Source organism: Python bivittatus, unplaced genomic scaffold (assembly GCF_059951505.1).
Source record: "Python bivittatus isolate LINGU-HERP-01145 unplaced genomic scaffold, Pbiv_v1 ctg000020_np1212, whole genome shotgun sequence".
NCBI classification, from domain to species: domain Eukaryota; kingdom Metazoa; phylum Chordata; class Lepidosauria; order Squamata; family Pythonidae; genus Python; species Python bivittatus.
The window spans coordinates 9,391,100-9,410,699 of NW_028277030.1; the positions used below are offsets into that span (position 1 = coordinate 9,391,100).

The 19,600-nt window shown below is 38.8% G+C and overlaps 1 long non-coding RNA gene across 1 annotated transcript; it reads left to right on the top strand.

Annotated features, from left to right (window-relative positions):
* Positions 1–10,895: 10,895 nt before the first annotated feature.
* LOC148216984 (uncharacterized) lies at positions 10,896–16,179 on the top strand. The gene is made up of 2 exons (XR_015794913.1): positions 10,896–14,769; positions 15,000–16,179. It is a non-coding gene; the product is annotated as an uncharacterized LOC148216984 (long non-coding RNA).
* Positions 16,180–19,600: the final 3,421 nt, after the last annotated feature.

The window sequence follows — 19,600 nt, forward strand, 5'->3', positions numbered from 1 at the left end:
TTCCATATTCATTATCTTCCCTAATGCTGCCTACCAAGATTTGGATATCTATTTCTAAATTATTGGGGCATTTTATCAAGATTCCTGCCATTTTGTATATTCCTGCATTTCTGAGGTCAGATATACTGGTGAATGGACTTGCAGGTAACGCCTTGTGAGAAAATGAAGTTGTGCTCATGTTTTTCTAGCCAATTTCTTCAGGGCAGATATGAAACTGAACATAGACAACAAATGTCATGTCTTTATATAATGTATTCAGTGGAGCAGGCAGTGAAGTACACTACCAATCCCTAATTGCCATGTAGACAACAGTTTATTATCTTCCTCCCTATTTAAATTTATTTTACAAATTTATATATTTCTATTCTAATTTGGAGAAATACGTTACATTATGCCAGGATGCTGATGCTCAACATTCATATATATTCATTATCTCACAAAGAATTACTTATCATTCCACCTATAAGAATCCTGAAAACTTGCTATCTACAATGATCCTCTATTGTTTGAAGTTGGAATATTCAAAATGTGAAGAACCAAACTATAATAAAACTGTGCTGATCCAGATTTTGGTAATCCATCCATCAGAAGCTTCTAAGGAGAATGGAAGAGGAAACTATTTCTAACAGAAAAGGATATGACTGATAGTAATTGGGAGAAATCTATATTTTAGACTTAGTAGCTTAGCTCCTTCTATTGCTGTCCAGTCAGTCAGTAGTAGGAAAGCAGACAATGGACTAGTTGGTGTAAATCAACACAGCTCTGAGAAAATGGAATCTGACACGCCCCAGCTGGTGATCTGTAGCAAGATTGTCAAAAACATCATAACCTGGTAAGGCAAAAGGCATTCCTGCTGCTTATGACTACAGCTGCCCATTTCTCTGGCATTAGTGTGGTTCTTGATTCACCTGCAATGTTTTGTTTTCTGTTGAAACGCAATGTCTCCACCATCCTTAGATGATGCAAACAGGTGCAGAGAAACTCACTGTGGTAGTGTTTCTTAAAAAGTAAACAAGCCAACAAATCTCGAAGAAATATGTGTGAGTATAAACTTGTTCTTCTTAATGTGATTAATCTCTATAGCTCTGTGTTTTTCTATCTCACTCCCCACCACCCACTATGAATTCACAGATAAACTTAGAATTAATACCCCAAAGCTTTGTTTTAAATTTGTGGTGGTTCTTAAGTTGCTTTTGACTCCTTGTAACCTGGTGGCCATCATTTTGCCAGGATTGTCTGACAACAATAACTTCTTGGAGTTCTTGTAAGTTTACGCTGGTATCATCAGTGATACTTTCAAGCCACTATCTTGTATTTTGTTGGCCTCTTTTCAATTGCCTTTGGTTTTTCTAAACATCCAGAACTTCTCCAATGACTCTTGATTTCATCTTTACTCCCCAAAATATTTAAGCCTCAGGTCATTATTAGTGAGCAATCTGATTTTACTTCATCTTGCATCAAATTCTTTGTTATTTTAGTGATCCAAGATTTCGTTTTTCTTCCTAACATTTTTCCCACAGGTGCAGAGTCTGCTCCCCCCCCCCCCCAGTTCAACTGAATGTTGATCCATTGGTTGCAACAGGAATTGACTGACTAGTTTGTCGCCCGAGCCTGACCTCGCGGGCTGAGAGAGAGCGACTAGCCCAAAGTCACCCAGTTGGCTTTCATGCCCAAGGCAGGACTAGAACTCACATTCTCCTGGTTTCTAGCCTGATGCCTTAACCACTAGACCAAACTGGTTCTCCAAGATATTCTCAAAATATTTCTTCAAAATATTCTCAAAATACTTCTTCAGCACCTCAATTCAAAGGTATGCATTTTTCTTCATTATACCTTTCTAATGAAATAGATGGGGACAATATAACCCAAAACAAGCCATTTAGTTATTTCATTTATATACTTCAAGACAGCACGCATGGTTGTCCCTGTATTTTATCCCTCTCTGTGGGCTAAATTAGGCTAAGCAGAAAATTCAGTTTAGGTCAGTGCTTTAGACCAGTGTTTCTCAACCTTGGCAATTTTAAGGTGTGTGGACTTCAACTCCCAGAATTCTTTGAGTTGAAGTCCACACATCTTAAAATTGCCAAGGTTGAGAAACACTGCTCTACCCACTACATTGTGACTTTTCTGAAAGAAGCAAGGAGAAGCAAGGCAGGGATATTTCAGTAATATTCGGCCCAGCAAGGTAAAGCAGCCATATGAAACTTCATTTTTATTGGTAATTCTATCTCACTTGTTTGTTAAGAAAAACAAAAATGCTAAACTGATCCAATCCTAGCGATCAGTGAAAATTACCTTTTAGAAAAGCAGATGATCTGAAAAGAAGAAAAGGTTTCCTTCTCTAGAGAAAATGATCATACGTTTAGGTAGCTGTCCCACAATCCTATTGATATGGTTGAAAGGTCAATATATATCTACCTCTTTACCACACCTATAAGACAGCATGTGAGACAAGGAGGCCCTCTGCTTAGATGTCAGAATACCTGTAGGCTTACCTGGTATGAATCCCTAAAAAGCCTCACAGAATTTGATCAAATTTATTTTGAGTAGACATATAGGAGGAGCACCCTGTTCAAGTTCCCATCCTTCACTTGTTCCCTGAAATAAATTTGGCCTAGAAATGTTTGCCATCAGTTGAACCTCACCCTTTATATTGGAAACAAAAAGCACCAAATTCAGTTGAAACCAAATGCTAGTTTTGGAAAGATACAAGATAATAGAGTTCTCCTTTCCTCCTGACTGATTTACCAGATGACAGAGCCCTAGAGAAAGGAAGCTATAATTCCTAAAATTCATTTTTCTTTCGTGAAGTTCATTTATATCTGCCTTGATTTGCGCTTGCCCCTTCCCCCCCCACCAGTAAGCTTTTTAAACTGCAAAGCTGCTGGAATCTTTAACGTTAGAGGAGATCTCTGTATCAGCATATAATGTTGCGAAATCAACAGCAGCTTCCCTAGCCCATCACACAGGGGGCTTCATTTCTTATTGAGGTACAAGTCAGCAGAAGCAATCCCTGGCCATCTGTGTTCTATAAATTACAGGAACACTGGCACATGCTGCTACTAAATCACCAATGAACAGGCTTTACCTTATGACACACGACATGAACTCTGCTGGATATTCCAATAAACTCCCATAAAGCATCTGATATAAACTCAGATTATGTTTCCTTCAGGGATTGGGAAACTTAGATTTTTCGGTCCTTCTGGGAACTTCTGGTACTTATGTCAAAATGGGCACATTATCGCTTTCCAAATATGAGGGTCACATGCTACTGTCAGACAGTTATCCACAAAGACGGTGATATTGGGGCAATTCTCTTTCCACCTACTGGCCCTGGAATTCTCTTCCAATGGAAGTTTGATGGAATTTGCTGCCAAAGGACAAAAGGGAGGCTTTCCTCATTCAAACTTTGAAATAATTAAATTAGCCTGAGTGCAGGTCATTGTGTTTGTTTACTGATTGGACTTACTATTAAATGGTCCAGGAATCCTCATATACTTAATTTATTTGGTCTCAGTTTAAACAACCACCAAATTTATCTTGTTAGGACAGAATGGTTTTCTTGAACCTGTACAATTTCATTTCAACTTGAAAGAGAGACAAATGCTAAGTTACATTATTCAATAGAAACTGTAGAACTATTGAAGTATTGTAGCTATTGAAATGGGATGTCCCTCTTCCTGCCTCCAAATATTTTTATGCTCCCCAATTTATTTCTTATAATAATAAATATGATATACGTATATAGCTTTAATGGTAAGTGCAGAGACCCTTTCATATATCTAAATTCTGATTAATTATTACAATGGCTCTGGAAGATAGGGCAATATTAATTCTATTTTGCAGATCCGAGGTAGTAATGCAGTGAAGTTGAGGACTGGTTTAACCACTAAGGAAACATTCCTAGGTTAGACCAATGATCTCCAACTAGACCATCATTGCATTCTTCATGTAGGCTAAATAACATTTGCCTTTGCCTCTTATCTTTGGTTCTGGAGGTAATGTATAGCCATCATGACTAGTATCCATTAATAATCTTATCTTACATAGATTTGTCTACTCCCCTTTAAAATAATATCATACTCTATTGTACAATGAAATGAAATGCAAAACAGTAAATAGAATATTTAAAACCAGAGTTGAAATGACAACACTTTAAAATACTTGGGAAAATAGTATGACTACCACCACCACCTTCATCTCCAACCATAAAGTTTGTTCAGAAAGATACCATGGTCAAAAATATATTTTTTAAAAAATTGGTCAAAAGTGAATGAAGAGAATTGTAATCCATTAATGTCTTGCCTGACAGATAAATTCCTGCACTGAGCCATGCAATTGCTTCTTACTATAATTTGGGAAAGCTATACTTTGAGAAGGCTAAACAGATAGTGGTAAACAAGAACTATTTGTCAAATCAATAAAGCGAGATAAACCCCCAAAGATGCTTACCAATGAATTTATAGAAGTCATCCAGAAAACTTACTATATTTGATACATCTTAATTGTAAATCAACTCATCATTTGAGATACTGTATTGGACTTCAGCAGAAGTTGATGAAAATGGAAAGCATCACTGAAATTACCAGAGATGAGCCTCTAACAGGTGAAAGGATAACAATAAGAAATGCTGAATGGCCCAACATATTACAATAGTACCTTCATTTATGGTGACAACTGCAGGTTGTGCTTCTTGGATATTAAAGATATTATCAGAGGTATATGTTGAGTTGTATTTTTTTTTCCTTCAGAGGGGGCAACGATTTGCTTCCTACATGAGAAGCAAGGATAAATCCTCTATAGTATATGATGTAGGAGATTTGAAATGATTACCTCCTATACCAAGAGCTATATAAACCTTCTCCAACCAGCCCTTTTTGAGATATGGACTAGCGTGGACTAGATTAGAAGAGCGCCTCCATGAACACCAACTAGCAGTCAGAAGACACAATGAAAACTCCTTAATCTCACAACACATGGAGAGACTCAACCATAGTTTCAACTGGGAAACTGAGAACTCTGGAAGTTATAATCCACACATCTATATAACACTCAGATTAGGGAGGGCTAAGGTAAGTTCCTTACCTTTCGGTGGAATACTTCGATGGTTTTTACCACTATAAAGTACCACTTGATAAACAGCTGCTTATATTCCCATTGCCAAATCCAGTTCCAATTTGTGTTTATCATGAAATGGTGTATCTCAATGGTGTAGCTCTGCTAGTCTAGTCCACGCTAGTCCATACTTTGAACTGGGAAACTGTGAGCATCCCAGACCAAGCTAAATCCAAAAATGCTAGGGAATTCCTGGGAGCTTAGCATTCAGACAAATCACAAATAAGGGATTCATGTACTCATGTACACACTCACTTGCACACAGAGTATATGGAAATATTAAGCCCATATTCTGTAAAGCAAAATTACAAGACAAATGTGACTAATCAAACATCTGAAATGCTATTGCTGCTAGTTTGGATGTCTGCTTGTTAAAATAGCAGATATTTCATTCTGAACATGCATTTCAGACATAACCGATTGCAGATATAACTTTCAGCAATTTGAAAACACCTAATCCAGTTCTTTAATTAATACAGCCTATTCTGAAAGTTGAAAGATTTATTGGTGCTGGCAGAAACATTTGAAAATAACTTCAGGAAGTTCATGACATACCATGTATCTCAGGGGGAATTCATTTTCCTACATATTTTTTCTTTGCCATCATCAATAAATTCATTCAAAGATTTTAATATACTAAGCTAGAGAGTAGTTAAAAGATTGTTAGAAAATTTCAATAGAAGGAATTATGTTTTCATAATTCCATAAATATAAAACGTAAACAAAGAGACCTACTATATCTGTTATTTACTTTATTTATACTTAAATACATCTAAGAATGTGAAGGACATTTAAGGTCTACTACAGAAAACAAAAACTGGAGATACTAAATTCTACACAATATTTTAAAAAGTACATATTACTGTATTAATTTAGAAAGATGCCACAGTGGTTAATTTAAAGATCCTGAGACTGTGTAACGGTATGTGGGAATGACCTTGGGAGACAGGAGGAAGAACCACAGCCTAGACAACAGTCTGATAAACAAAATTTGAGTCTGAAAGAGGAGGGGTGGCGAAAGCACCTCAGAAGGGACCCTCCCTAATTTTTGGAGAGTAAAAGTGAGGGATGGAAGGGGTACTTTCAGACTTGCAAGATTCTGTTACTGTAACCTTACAATAAAGTTAGAGTTAGTACTGTTGGTTGTGCTTCTTGTCTGGACTACCTCACAAAGCTAACAGTCTGGTTTGCCAGCATACCAAACTATGCCATATACTGCATAATACAACATTCTATTAGTACTGCAATGCTACTAAGGTACAATTGCATGTATTAAGATTAAGTGATAAGAGCAAACTGTTTCATTGAAACATTTGGAACTGGGAAAAGGTTCATGCACAACCATCTTTATTTGATGTATTTCAGTGCCACTTCTCATTATCCTATGCATGTCCCCTCAAAAGTAAGTTCTCCTACATTCAGTCAAGTTAATTTTCAGGTAATTATATTATAGAATGGTAGCTGCATTGGCCCAAGTAAGACAATCAAACCAAATCAAAGGAGAGATTGTTAAATTTACAGAAACTGTGATTGAAGTAGTAGTACTGTGATCATTTCACTCCCTGACTTTTGTGGCACAGATGTAGTGTTTCCCTTTGGCTATAGGAAAATGTTATATACCCATCACACCTACATACAGGCACAGTCATGCTCCTATGTTATAGATGGAAGCTAAGTGCATACTGTAGTCCAAAGGCAGTTCTCTGAACCACCCCAAGCTGATATAAAGATAAGCTGCACATTTAAAGCTGATGCAACTACTTGCTTTATGGAACAATTGCTTTCTCAGCTTAATCATCTAAGTCCCAAGCTGTACTCGGAAAGCAACTGATGTATAAACTACCTTTCTAGCACCACCTGATATTTTATGATGCATACTAAGTCTCCGCAGTACAATGATGGACATTTTATGGACTCACTGGGGAGAGGTGTGCTGTAAAAAGTAATAGTCCTTTTTTCTTTTTTTTCTTTTCTTTTTATGTCCTGGTAGTCTAGAACAGTGGAAAAAGATGGGGAAGATAGTTTCACTCCTAAGGAGAAACAATATCTTCAAGAAAAAAGCATTTTATAGAAAAGGAAAAAAAAAATGTCACAGATATTAAGTGTTCTCTGTTGAACTCAGATTCCTGTCCAGGTTTGGCTTTTGCATGAATAATTGAAATGGACATCTCACAATTTCACCAATAAAGGCACCAAAATAACTAATTCCCTAAAATTAAAGCATGAAATGTCAGAACCGAGAAGGGAAATCGAGGAGGGGAGGGGAGGGGAAGGGAGGGGAGGGGAGGAGGGAAGGGAAGGGAAGGGAAGGGAAGAGAAGAGAAGAGAAGAGAAGAGAAGAGAAGAGAAGAGAAAAGAGAAGAGAAGAGAAGAGAAGAGAAGAGAAGAGAAGAGAAGAGAAGAGAAGAGAAGAGAAGAGAAGAGAAGAGAAGAGAAGAGAAGAGAAGAGAAGTAATTATTCTGGGTAAGCATAATATCCACCACCTTTTCCAACCTATCATTTATTTATGGAATAAATGTACATGCTTTATTCACCCATTTTGTAATCAGAAAAATGCTATATCTCTTTGTGGGAGCTATTCATTAGGACTGGAAATTACTGAAGAGTGCTTCACTTCTGTGATGCTTTTAGCCCAATATTCCTTCACAACTGCTTTGCAAAAACATCATACCTTCCCTCCTCACATTCTTCTAAGAAGCAAAGTGAAGCTGCCACATTATTTTCTGTGGCTTCTAAGGACTTCTATGGCATGTCCAGTAGTCAGAAAGACTTCTGTTTTGTCTATATGATACAAACCACTTCATCAAGGTGAATTAGCCTCCTTGCACAGATCTCCTATTCATGGGAGGCCAATCTTTTTCAACCCTGATATAACACATCATTAAGAGTCTAACGTCTAAATAACTGAATGAACTGATTTTTAAAAATACTGTACTTGCAAGTTAACAGAATATAGGCTATTCAGTAAAGGCAGAAAAAGAAGAACCTTCATGGCAAAGAAAAGGCTTTATGAACTTTACCTGTGGTCAGATTGACAACACTTTTAGTGATGGTGTTGGGAAGGAGCTAGTGGACCAATTTCTCCTGTGCTGTTTAATCAACTTTAATCTGTTCTCTTTGATGATATGAAGATGGTGATAAATGAATTCAGTCCACAGGCCCTCTAGAGCAGTGTTTCTCAACCTTGGCCACTTTAAGGTGTGTGGACTTCAACTCTCAGAATTCCGCAGCCAGCCAACACTGCTCTAGAGCCTGTTCCCTCTTGGCTGGGCGGGATCAGCTGAGGGAGTTGTTAATGACCAGTAATATCTCCCTCTGTAAGTGAAGAGGTGTTGCCAACCTTGAGGTACATCCCCTTCAGGGAGAGGGAATAGAACCCTCCCTTTCTTAGGCAACTTTTAAATCTTCCATTCTTTGCTAAAGTGGTTGATATAGCAGTGGGTGAAAAAACTCCAAGTTCTGTTAGATAAAACAGAACATCTAGATCTGTTTCAGGACAGTTTCAGGCCAGACCAAAGCATCTAAATAACACTGGCTGCCTTAATGGATGATCTGTTAGATGCAATACAGAAAATTTGTCCCTGCTTTGCTCCTGGATACCTTGGTGGCTTTTGACAACATCAACTATGGAATCCTTCTATCCAACTTTTGAGAATTTGGATAGGGGATATTGCTTTGCTGTGGTTCCACTCCTACCTTGAGGGTACGTTTCAGACAGTAGTACTGGGGGAAACTCTTCACTCCATAGTCTTTAGGTTATGAAGTGCTTCAGGGTTTGATGCTGTTCCCATGCTATTTGGCATCTTTATGAGGCCACTGGGAGTAATCATCAGGGGTTGTATTGCTGATTGCCCTCTTTATGACATCCTTCTCTTTTCCATCTTCATCAGTTGTTCCAGGTTCCCAGACTAAATCACAGAATCATAGAACTGTGAAATTGGAAGGGACCACAAGGTTCATCTTGTGTTAGTAGCTGGGCTGACCATTTCTTGCTGGAATCCTATACTGCATGAATTCCACAACAGTTGAATCTTTGTTCTTCTGGAGATTGTAGAAGTGGTTGCCATAGGCAAATTTTCTTTCAGTTATATGGAAGTCTCTGGAGCTCATACCTGGATGATCTTGACAGTCTGTGAATTCAGAGATAACAGCAAATCACATTTAATACAAATGATGACTTGCAAACTGATTTTAAAGAAAGTTTTAATAGTCTGGCTCGATATTCCTCACAAACAGTAGCTTGAAATCTGGCAAAAATTCAAGCCTAATGCCAATTCATGTGTGGATGTGATATCTGAATGCAACATTTGTCTTTAGGTGACTTTTAACAAAATAAGCCCAAAGAAAAGAAGAGCAACACAATAAAATCATACCCAAAGAGAAGCAGAGAATTGGCTGTTGGAACAACGTAATGAAAAGAGCACCTGTCCTCCATAAAACCTTCAAATGCAGAGGTTTTAAAAATTATATTTCTATTTCAGCTTTATGTTCAAGGAGATGTACTACTTTCAGAGTACCTTGGTTATTGATGCTTCCCAGTGAAACAAAATTGGCCGTGAATGAACCTAAAATGCTATCAGAAATGAAGAAGAACAGTGAAAATGAAACAACTAAGTGAAGCAGCTTTACTTTGAACTTTTTACTGATAGAAAACATCTAATTCAAGCAGCAGATTTTATTTGGAAAAAATCAGCTTAGCTGTGCAACTTCCCCCTGCCCCCCACCCCATCCAAATACAGCAACCAAAGGAACAGTATTGTGTATTTCCAAAAGCTGGTTCCAATTTTTGGAGAACATATTCAAAAAATAGATATTGGCTCACTTGCCATTTTTTAATCTCTGTCTTCTGGAAATCACAAATCCATTGGGATAATGATCTTTTTAATTAATTAGTGTACAGTTGCGTATGTTTTATAACTCTTGTGCTGCAGAAACCTTGGAAAGAGCTGGATTATGTGCTATACAGCTCCTTACAGTACTTTGCATGTTCTCCATATGGCCTTTATTCCATTAGAACGATCTGTGCAGAAAAAATGTTACGAATTTTGATCTGACATCTCATCCTCAAGTTCCTAATTCGGAAACTTTAAACCTGCAGCCAAATGTCTTATATGAAGCCTTATTCAGGATGCTGTATACCACCTCATATCCCTTCTGTCTGTTCTTACCCCTGGGGATGATATGATACCATATATCCTGTGCCTGTTCTTGTTCTTGCTTTTGAGGCTTTCTAGATCAGTAGGATACCTATTTCCCAAGCTTTTAAAATGCTTAGAAATTCTTTATTGTCTGCTGATCTCTGTTGATCTTCATAGCTCTATGATCATGGATATATCTATATTTTTATGAGTCACAAGCTTGCAGAGAATATCATGGTCAAGGAATTGCTATGTTCAAGATGTCCACTGGCATTTTTTATTATTATTTTTTTTTTGCAATCAACCTTTCTACAAAATCACCCATAATAGAAGAGCCTTGAAAGAGATGAAAGGATTTTTGTTAGTTAACAGCCTTGCACACTGGAGGTCCTTTGATCCACTGTGGTGGGATCAAAAGACCCTTGGCTATTGACCAAATTAAAATAGTATGGGCAACCTTTGATTGGTTGATATCATAGGGGTCTGCTAACAAAATACATTTATGAAAAAATAGCAGCACCTGCATTTTTATATTACAGTATGTCTTTTGACATTTTTTCATCATTGTGGTTTGTAGTGGATGCCTATGACCTTGTAGTAACTCAGCATAAAGAAGCCATTGTGAGTGGCTGTAAACTTGCTGGCATCTAGGGCTAGCAGAACTGTGCTGTTCAACTCTAGCCAGCCACTAGATGGCAGCAAAGGGCTACAGACAAATCCAATTCTTTGTTGCCATCTTGAGGTATCTTTTATTTTTGCAGCCCAGAACTAGTAGTCTTAATCACATTACATTAAGCTTGCATTGCAGAAGACCTTTTGAGTAGAGGGGAAGATGTGAACAAACATACATTAATAGGAAATTAGAAGCCTCAAGAATAAAACACCATGGGGAAAGAATGTTAATTGCAGATGGTGTAACAAATTGCATTAAAACACTGAAGCTGAGCACAATAGGTTCATTAGGGCTACCAGTTCTGGGTTGAAAACATCCAAATGACCATTAGATGGCAGCAAAGAGATACAGAAAACTCTTAACTCTTGGCTGCCATCTAGTGGTCATCTGGATTTTTCCAGCCCCCATTTGGTACCTGACATGACCAGAGATTCCTCTCATAGAAAACAGAATGCTCCCTGGGTTGCAAAAGTATGACAGAGGTTTCCACCATAGTAATTATGATGGTAGTATTGCATATTTCAAAGAGAAAAAGGGCTTTTCATAGCTTGGGAAAATGCCAAGGGAGGCATAAAGATACATCAAGTACATATGGGAAGGGTTTTATCATTGAAACCCCCAGGAGGTGGAATATACACAAGACTTCTGCAACTCCTCTGTCTGCATCTTTTTTATAGTTCTTACACTCATGCGGGAACTAAGCAGGTGGTGATTTTTATAACAAGGAAATGAGGAAAAGGACTGTCTACTTAATCTGAGCACAACAGGTTAATTTTGAAAGCCCAAGAACGGGCCCTGTGAAAATGTGGTCACTCTAATTGGACAGAGAGAGGCAGACTTACAAGTTTATGAAGCTGCTTATCTCATAGCGGTAGTTAGCCATGCTTGGAATTATAGTGATCTAGGTTTTGGTATTTGGGGTGCAAATGTATCCCTGAGAACTAGGTAGATTTTTTTTTCACTTTGTATTCTGCCTGAAGGGCTTCAGGTTAGAATATCCACAAAGAATATCCATAAAATAGTTAAACTGAAATCCTTAGATTTAATTCCACTCATGTAATTCCACTGACTTCAGCAGAATGTAACTGATTTAAACCCAAATCTTACAGTTTAATCAAAGCAAAGAGCAGGATAATGTAGTACGTGCTTGTGTGCGTGCACAGACATACACAGACCTGCCTCTTATTTTTGTTATAATACACACAAACTGATGATATACTCTTCACTCTCACTTAAGATCCTTTGACAACAGGGGGAACAACATTCTGAAGGCGTATTACTGATCCAGACATCTATAAAACTTCTCAGCCATCAAGTTTGCACTGACTCCACATCATTCATTGTTTGTATTTCTCATTTTGAGCAAGATGAGATCCAGAAGGGAAAATACAGCCACAGTGTACTGGGTTATTAGTAAATGGCATTGATTTCAGCCTTAATATACCTAAATAAACAGGAATTAGTACAAAAGTTTTTATTATGTGAGGCAGTCAATGGGCTACTATGGACTTTTTTGAGATAGAGAGTACCAAACGGGAAAAAAAAGGTATTTGTTTTGTCAAGCCACTTTAATCTGTTCCCTTGTTTACTTTTAAGCCAATGCATGATGAGCGTTAATAAATTTGATCACCTATGGCCCTCTGAAGTGATGAAGGACATTTGTATGCTTTCTGCAAAGGAGACACAGACCATGCTTTACTAGCAATGGAATTCAACACATTGATTTATTTGTGAGACCTTGGAGCACAGTGGCGCCCTTCGGCATGGGCTACCCACATTCCAGACCCCTATTGGACAAAGCACACAGCTGGCACAGAATGTTTCTGTGGCTGCAAGCAGTTGGCAACCTATACAACAACATAACAATTTAAATCACAGAGTTGTAGAAAGGAAGCTGGAGATTATCTAGCTCAACCACCACTGCAGACTCTACAATGTAGGGTGCTGTTTACAGTCTCTAACTCAAGGTTTTCGTGTCTCTACTTAACTGTATCTGGTGAAAGAAAGCCAGCCATCTTTTGAGAAAATTGTTCATTTCTCAGAAAAGCTCTTACTACTAGCTACTTGATCCTAATGTTTAGCTGTACTCTGCTTCCATTCAATTTCCACCTCTCAGTTCTAGCTCTACTCTCTGGCACAATAAAGAAGAACAAATCTGCTCTGTCTTTTGTACAGTAGCCTGTCAACTATTCCTGTTAGTTCCTCTTTCACTGCTTTTGTTATGGATTTTCAGACTGTGGACTGGAGGTTCTGCAGGAACTTTGATTCAAGAGTAGGCAATCCATGGAGATCTTCCTGAACTACAACTCCCAGCACCTCTAAAAAGAATTAGAAATAGTGACAACTGCTGGGAAGTTGTAGTTCCCAGTGCTAAAGGTTGTCTATCTTTACTAAGTTGAGTTGCTTAATAGTTTAAGGCAGGATTGGACAATCTCTTTTAGCCTGGGGGCACAACTCTCCTTTTGACTTGTCTGGCAGCATGACCATGATACTGTAAAATCACAGGAGTCAGTGATGCTGTCATTTCACACCTGCTTTTTCTTGGTTTGGGGCTTTGGGAGGGTTTAAGAGACAAAACAGGTGGCTTGGGTCTTATAGGTGCTTGTAAAATCTAAGTTGCCTCTTAAAGCTCTTCCAAAACAGGAAAAACAATCTGATTTGGAGAAAGAAGAGTCCAATAAAAGCCTGAAACCACTGCAAGTTTGAAGATATTGTCCACCAATTGCTTATCCCTGCCTATGAAAAAAATCTGACAATTTCAGTTCTACCCATTGGGGAATCTTCTGTTCAGAGGGACTCTGGAGTTTTAAATGGGCTAGAAGGTTGATGCTTTTGCTCAAGAGGCTGCAGATTGCCCACCCTGGCTTAAGGGGTCCCCAAAATCCAAACATTAGAACCATTCCACAATGAAGAAAAGCAAAAATGTACCAGGCTTGGAGGGCCTTTCCCCACTCTGAGTTAAATACTATCCACCCATCCTTGAGTCGGCAGGAAACCATAATGTCTCTGTTCCCTGTCACTGAAGCTTCCTGACTTCCTCCCAAGGGCCTAACAGATTTTACACACCGCACAGCTTTTACCCAGCTAAGGACAACTTAAGCCTGTGTTACTCATGGGCTGGGCATGAGATGAAGGCTATATAATGAGGTCAAGGCAGGAGAAAGAGTTGTTTGTCTCATAGTTAGTGCAAAGGGAGGAAAGGCCCTTTGAGACTACTTGACACAGGAGACAAGGGGATGATAGAGCCATTGCTGTCTTCTCTCACAAAAGCACTTGAAAGTTTTGAATGTTTTGTTTACATAAGGTAAATCATAATGGCTATGTATTAACTCTACTACTAGAGGTACGTATTTCCTTCTAGTTTCTTGCGGGGGAAACTGAGTAGGAGGGAATGAATGAGGTCGCATCCTGCTCATTGGCTTCCAGTTGGCTTTGGAATTGGCCACCCTGTTAACGGTGTGCTGGACCAAGTAGTATGGGGCTTTTGATCCAGAAGCCACCATCTGAAACAGGATGATCAGTGTTTTTCACTCAAGGTCGTAAAACAAATCAGTTGAACTCTAATCCCAAAATCCTTTTGATATTTGGGATGTTCTACCCACTCCTGTTTACAGTGCCATTAACTTCAGTCAAGAATAAAACAATGTAGGAAAAAAATGATACTGATATAGAAACTAGTGAAAAGAAATTGGGAGATGAGCTCATTTTACCTCCGGGTCTCTAAGAGCCTTAAAAAGATCACATACTAAGCCATCTCACATGACACAAGTATTTTACTAACTCAGTCAATGTATTTGTTTCAGGGACCTGGAAATTTACAGTACACTACGGCACTTCAGGTAAATGTTCAAAAGGGTAAAAACATAGACATAAGTTCTGTTGGTTTCTGTGTATTTGTGTATGTGTATTTGTTTTTTAGTTTGTCGTTTAGCTTTTCCTCAGTCTCCCCTTTTAAAAAGAATAGACCCATAATCAAATTACTGTTGCACTTTTGAAACTAAATTCTTCGTCTTCATAATCATACTAGGATAAAAATGCTGATATTTAATTTCAAATGTTTTCTTTTCAGGAAAGAAATGATATGCCCTCACTCCTACTAAAAATAAAGGATGCATTGCTAGTGATTGGAAGGCCGGCAAGATTGGATAGTATGGCTTGTATTACAGAGCAATCCTCCCTCTGTTTCTATGGCTAATTCTTATCAGCAGAATAAAATATTTCTGCTGTTAAGCATATTCCCACAGCAGCAGCAGCAGCCTTCTCTTTTCCAGTGGCCAGCTGGATGCCACTTTGGATTTTGCACCGCACCGAGATCACTTTAATCTACTTCTATTTCCATTCCAAGAACACCATTTGTACATTGGCCAGCTTGGAAATGTTAACTTGACACTACTGGCCATGATGTGTCATTTCTCTTCAAGTGGCAAATTTCCAATAACCTGCCAGTAAAGCATTTACGCTGGAATGTTTCTGCGCACCAAAAATATACTGTTTGTTCTTTTGTAAAAGGGCATGTCAAAATGTGAATATTTACTAGCTAGTGGGCTGGGCCAAAACTGGCTGGTGGATACTTTACGCTGGGATAGGCAAGCTTGGTTTGGTTTGGTTTTGCAAAGAGCCACATTACTCCAGAAAGTGAGACTCCACTGTCTCTGTAATATATTCTTTTTTTTTTTCTTTCTGACACTCTTGTCTCTTACTCCTGTCCTGAACATCATGCTGCAGGAACAGGTCAGCTAGCTTGTACAAGAAATCTGAAGGGATCTCTTTTGAATTAAGTCATGAGCTGTGTAACATTAACCTGAAGGCTGCAATATAGGCAGCCGTATTTTATACAGCTATCAGAGGTCCAGGTACGAAGGCAGCCTAAATAATATCATTTAGGCATATGTTCCAAGTTCAGAATGTTCCAAGCTTAAAACAGCCATCAGAACAAAACCTGTATTTCAGATGAAAATATTGTTGTTCCCACCAGCACTGTGTCACGTGTTCTAGCTGTCCTGAGCATTGCAGCTAAACTTCTATTCTGTGACTTGTGTTTAGGTTGGGAATATATTTTTTTCTAGCTTAGCATGTTGAGTCACAGAAACTGTCCTTCTTTCTGGAAGCCTACACTGTATAGGATGATGTGGGAAATGAAGAGCTGAGGGAAAGCAGCAGTAACTAAGCACGTGCCTCATGTCAGGGGTAACTCTGCTGTTTCCTATTTCTTCAGTGAAGACCCAAGACTCCTTGCAGCTGCCTGACAGGTAAATTACTGCTCTTTCTTAAAGTACTTGTTGCAGGAATGTTAGAATTCATCTGGATGGGTTGCGTAGGTGTTTAATCTTTTTTCTTGTATACGGCAGTAGCAGGCAGATGAAAGAAAGCTGACGGGTATGCATAGGGCCTGCTCTGCTTCTGACACAAGTCTTTCTAATATTGTTGAGGTGGTAATGGCTTGGGTTGGTTTGTTGAGTTCGGGTGTATCCTTGTACTCTGAAGATTTTTATGTCACGTGTTACGCCATGCTGAGTGTCAGGAAGCATTTATAGCTCCAATGACTTTCATTTTCACTTGTGTTGATTTCTCGAGACTTGGAGCATTTGCCCAAATGGAGTATATGCTGTTGTGGTCTGTTGATGTTGAGCTTCAGGGTGCTTTTAAATGTAGGTTTTGCTGGTTTGTAGAGCTTGGGGAAGTAATGCCCCCCTTCCCTCCTCCTCCTCCTCCCTAAAGGTAATGTTGGAACATGCAGCATTTGAACTGTTTCAAGTTTTAATTAACAGAAGCATGGCCAATTTGAGCATTCTGATGGAACATTTTGAATAGGGTTGTTTTCTTCCTGAAACAAAAGTTTCCCCATTTTGTGTACATCCCTAATATAATTCCTTAATTCATTTATTTATAAACTTTTCTAAACTGCCATGCATGCATGCATTTTCCAGGGTGGTCTACAGTAGCAATAAAATCTTAAAGACAAAGGTGAAGCAAAACCAGAAAAAGAGTGGCTGATGAGCCAATGAAATCTTTTAGTTATACTATCAAATTGAAATCAGTGTGGAAAAGATGCTGTTGTTAGGTGAGTTTTCCTGAAGAAAGTATTCCATAGAGGAAAACAACCTGCCTAATTCTGAAAGGTGGAAGACCAAAATTAGGCTCTTTGAAGAAGATTGGTACAAGCAGACTTCTGTAGAAGATGGGGCTTTATAGAAAGTACTGTTTTAAATGTTTTTTATGTGCCTTGATTCTAATGTTTGGATATTTAGTGTTACAAGGATTTTGAAGATTTTACCTGACTGAATATTTGCCTTTCCTGTGTACTGCTCTGCATGCCTTGTTCTCTTTTAGCCCTCATGTCATTAGATTAATTTAATTTAATTTAGGCACAACCCAACTCCAAACTTACTTTAGGCAGTATACAATATAACCAGACAAAATAGAAAATACAATATAATGTAGTTATAAAAAGAAAAGGAATAAGAAAATAAAATAAAGAACACGAGCAGATGATGAGTCTAGCTAACCACATCCATACCCCCAACCATATCTGACAGGAGTCTCAACCACCATAACCCAAGGCCTCGGAGGAACCTCATTTCAGAGGGCAGGCACCATGGCACAGAAGGTACACTTCCTGGGTCCTGATAGATGACACTGTTTAATTGAAGAACTTGAAGTGTGTCAGTCCTGTTGCCTCATACTGGCTGAGTAGAGGCAACAGGGAATAGACATTTCCTCAGGTAACCAGGCCCTATGCCATCTAGGACTTTATAGGTCATAACCAGTACCGTGAATCACACCTGGAAGTATACTGGCAATCAGCGCAACTCATGAAGCAGGGGTGTCACATGGGCATATTGAGGCATGCCCATTACTGCCTGTGCTGCTGCATTCTGGACCAGTTGAAGCTTCTGAGTGGTCTTCAATGGCAGCCCCATGTAGAGTGCATTGCAGTAGTTAAGCATGAGTGATTGTCTCAAGGGATTTCCTGATCCAGGAAAAGGTGCAACTGGCATAACAGATGGAGTTGTGCAAAGGCCTTCTTGGCTACAGATACCACCTGCTCATCAGCCAGCAGCTGTGAGTCCAGGAAGATCCCTAGACTGCACACCATTCCCAAATGAGGAAGTATCACCCCTACAAGGTTAAAAATGGAATATTCCCAGATCCAGGTGGCCCTAATACCCCAAAACACTCTGTCTTGGTAGGAGTGAGTTGGAGGCCCACACAACTTCCAAGCACTGGGACAGAACCTCAACACCTCACTTAGGTGGACTGGAGTCAAAAGATAAAATTGGGTATCATCAGGTTTGGCTTGATTTATTATTGTTATGATTGTTTTAGTCCAGGCTGCCTGTGGTGTTGTACATTTTTAACTGTTTTTATTGTTTTGTATTTGTATTTGTAAGCTGCCCAGAGTCTATGGGAATGGGTAGCTATAATACATTTAAATAAATAATAAACAATTATAATACTGATGATACCAAACCCCAAACCTGTGGATGACCTCAGCCAGAGGTTTCATGTAGATGTTGTGCAAGAGGGGAAAGAGCATTGAGCCTTGTAGCATCCTACAAAGGAGGGGCCTAGGGTATTACCTCTCCCCCAGCCAACACTGATTGCAATTGGCCCTGAAGGAATAAGGAGAACCACCGAAAAATGGTGCCATCAATTCCAAACCCCAGAGCCAATCTAGAAGGATACCATGATCAGTGGTATCAAAAGCTGCTGAGAGATCAAGGAGCACAAGGATGGATGAATTATCTCCATCCTATGCCTACAACCTCTCTCCAGTTTGTCTCAGTTAATAGTCTTCTTCATTCTTTCTAAGCACATTCTAAGCACATATTTTCCCTACTCACAATCCATCAGTGTATTTGTACAAGGAAACTAAATGTAAGTACATATTCATCCCTACTATCAGTACCAGGTAGATACAGCTACTACCTCTGATAGCTTCTCTACCTATTCTGCAACCTTGATGACCAAAGATCAGCAAGATCTATGGCATGCATATGAGTACATCCCAATGGGAGAAAATTAAGGTAAAATAAATCTCATATAATGAACTATTTACATCTTGAAGTCAAGATAAATAATAAGCACATACAGCTTGCCAAGTGTTCTCTCAGACTGCACACTGAACTGTAATTTTAGAAATACTATTTGGAAGAGAAATATGAACTGAATAATGAAGAAAATGCAGGAAAGCTTTATAGCCTAAACAAGTATACAATGTCACTTGCCATGTGATGCTAGTACATAGAACTAATTTCTTGACTGATAAATGGGGAATTGTTTTCCACTTGACAAGCCAGACTTTGCCATACACTAGAATATGTAGAACTATGGCTCTAACAGGCCTGATTTGGTGTTGTGGCAGAAAGAGGGGTCTTTTTGCCACAAGAAGTTCTGCTCCAGTCTCTTCTATCCTTCTGCCTGTCACACCCTAAATGATGAGACATAGCTAAATTGTGACAGAATAGAAATTAATGCACAAAGTGGTCTTCCAGACCACCAGTCTTTCCATTTCTTATTCTTCTTTAACAGATTTAAAATGTACTGGAGATTAATCTGGGCAGTCCTGATTATTTGCCCATCTATTCAAACATGAAGATGCTGTGAGCATCTTGATAAGTTGTGAGTCTAGAGCTTGCAGAGAACCAAGTCAGCTGCACTTGCCTTTTC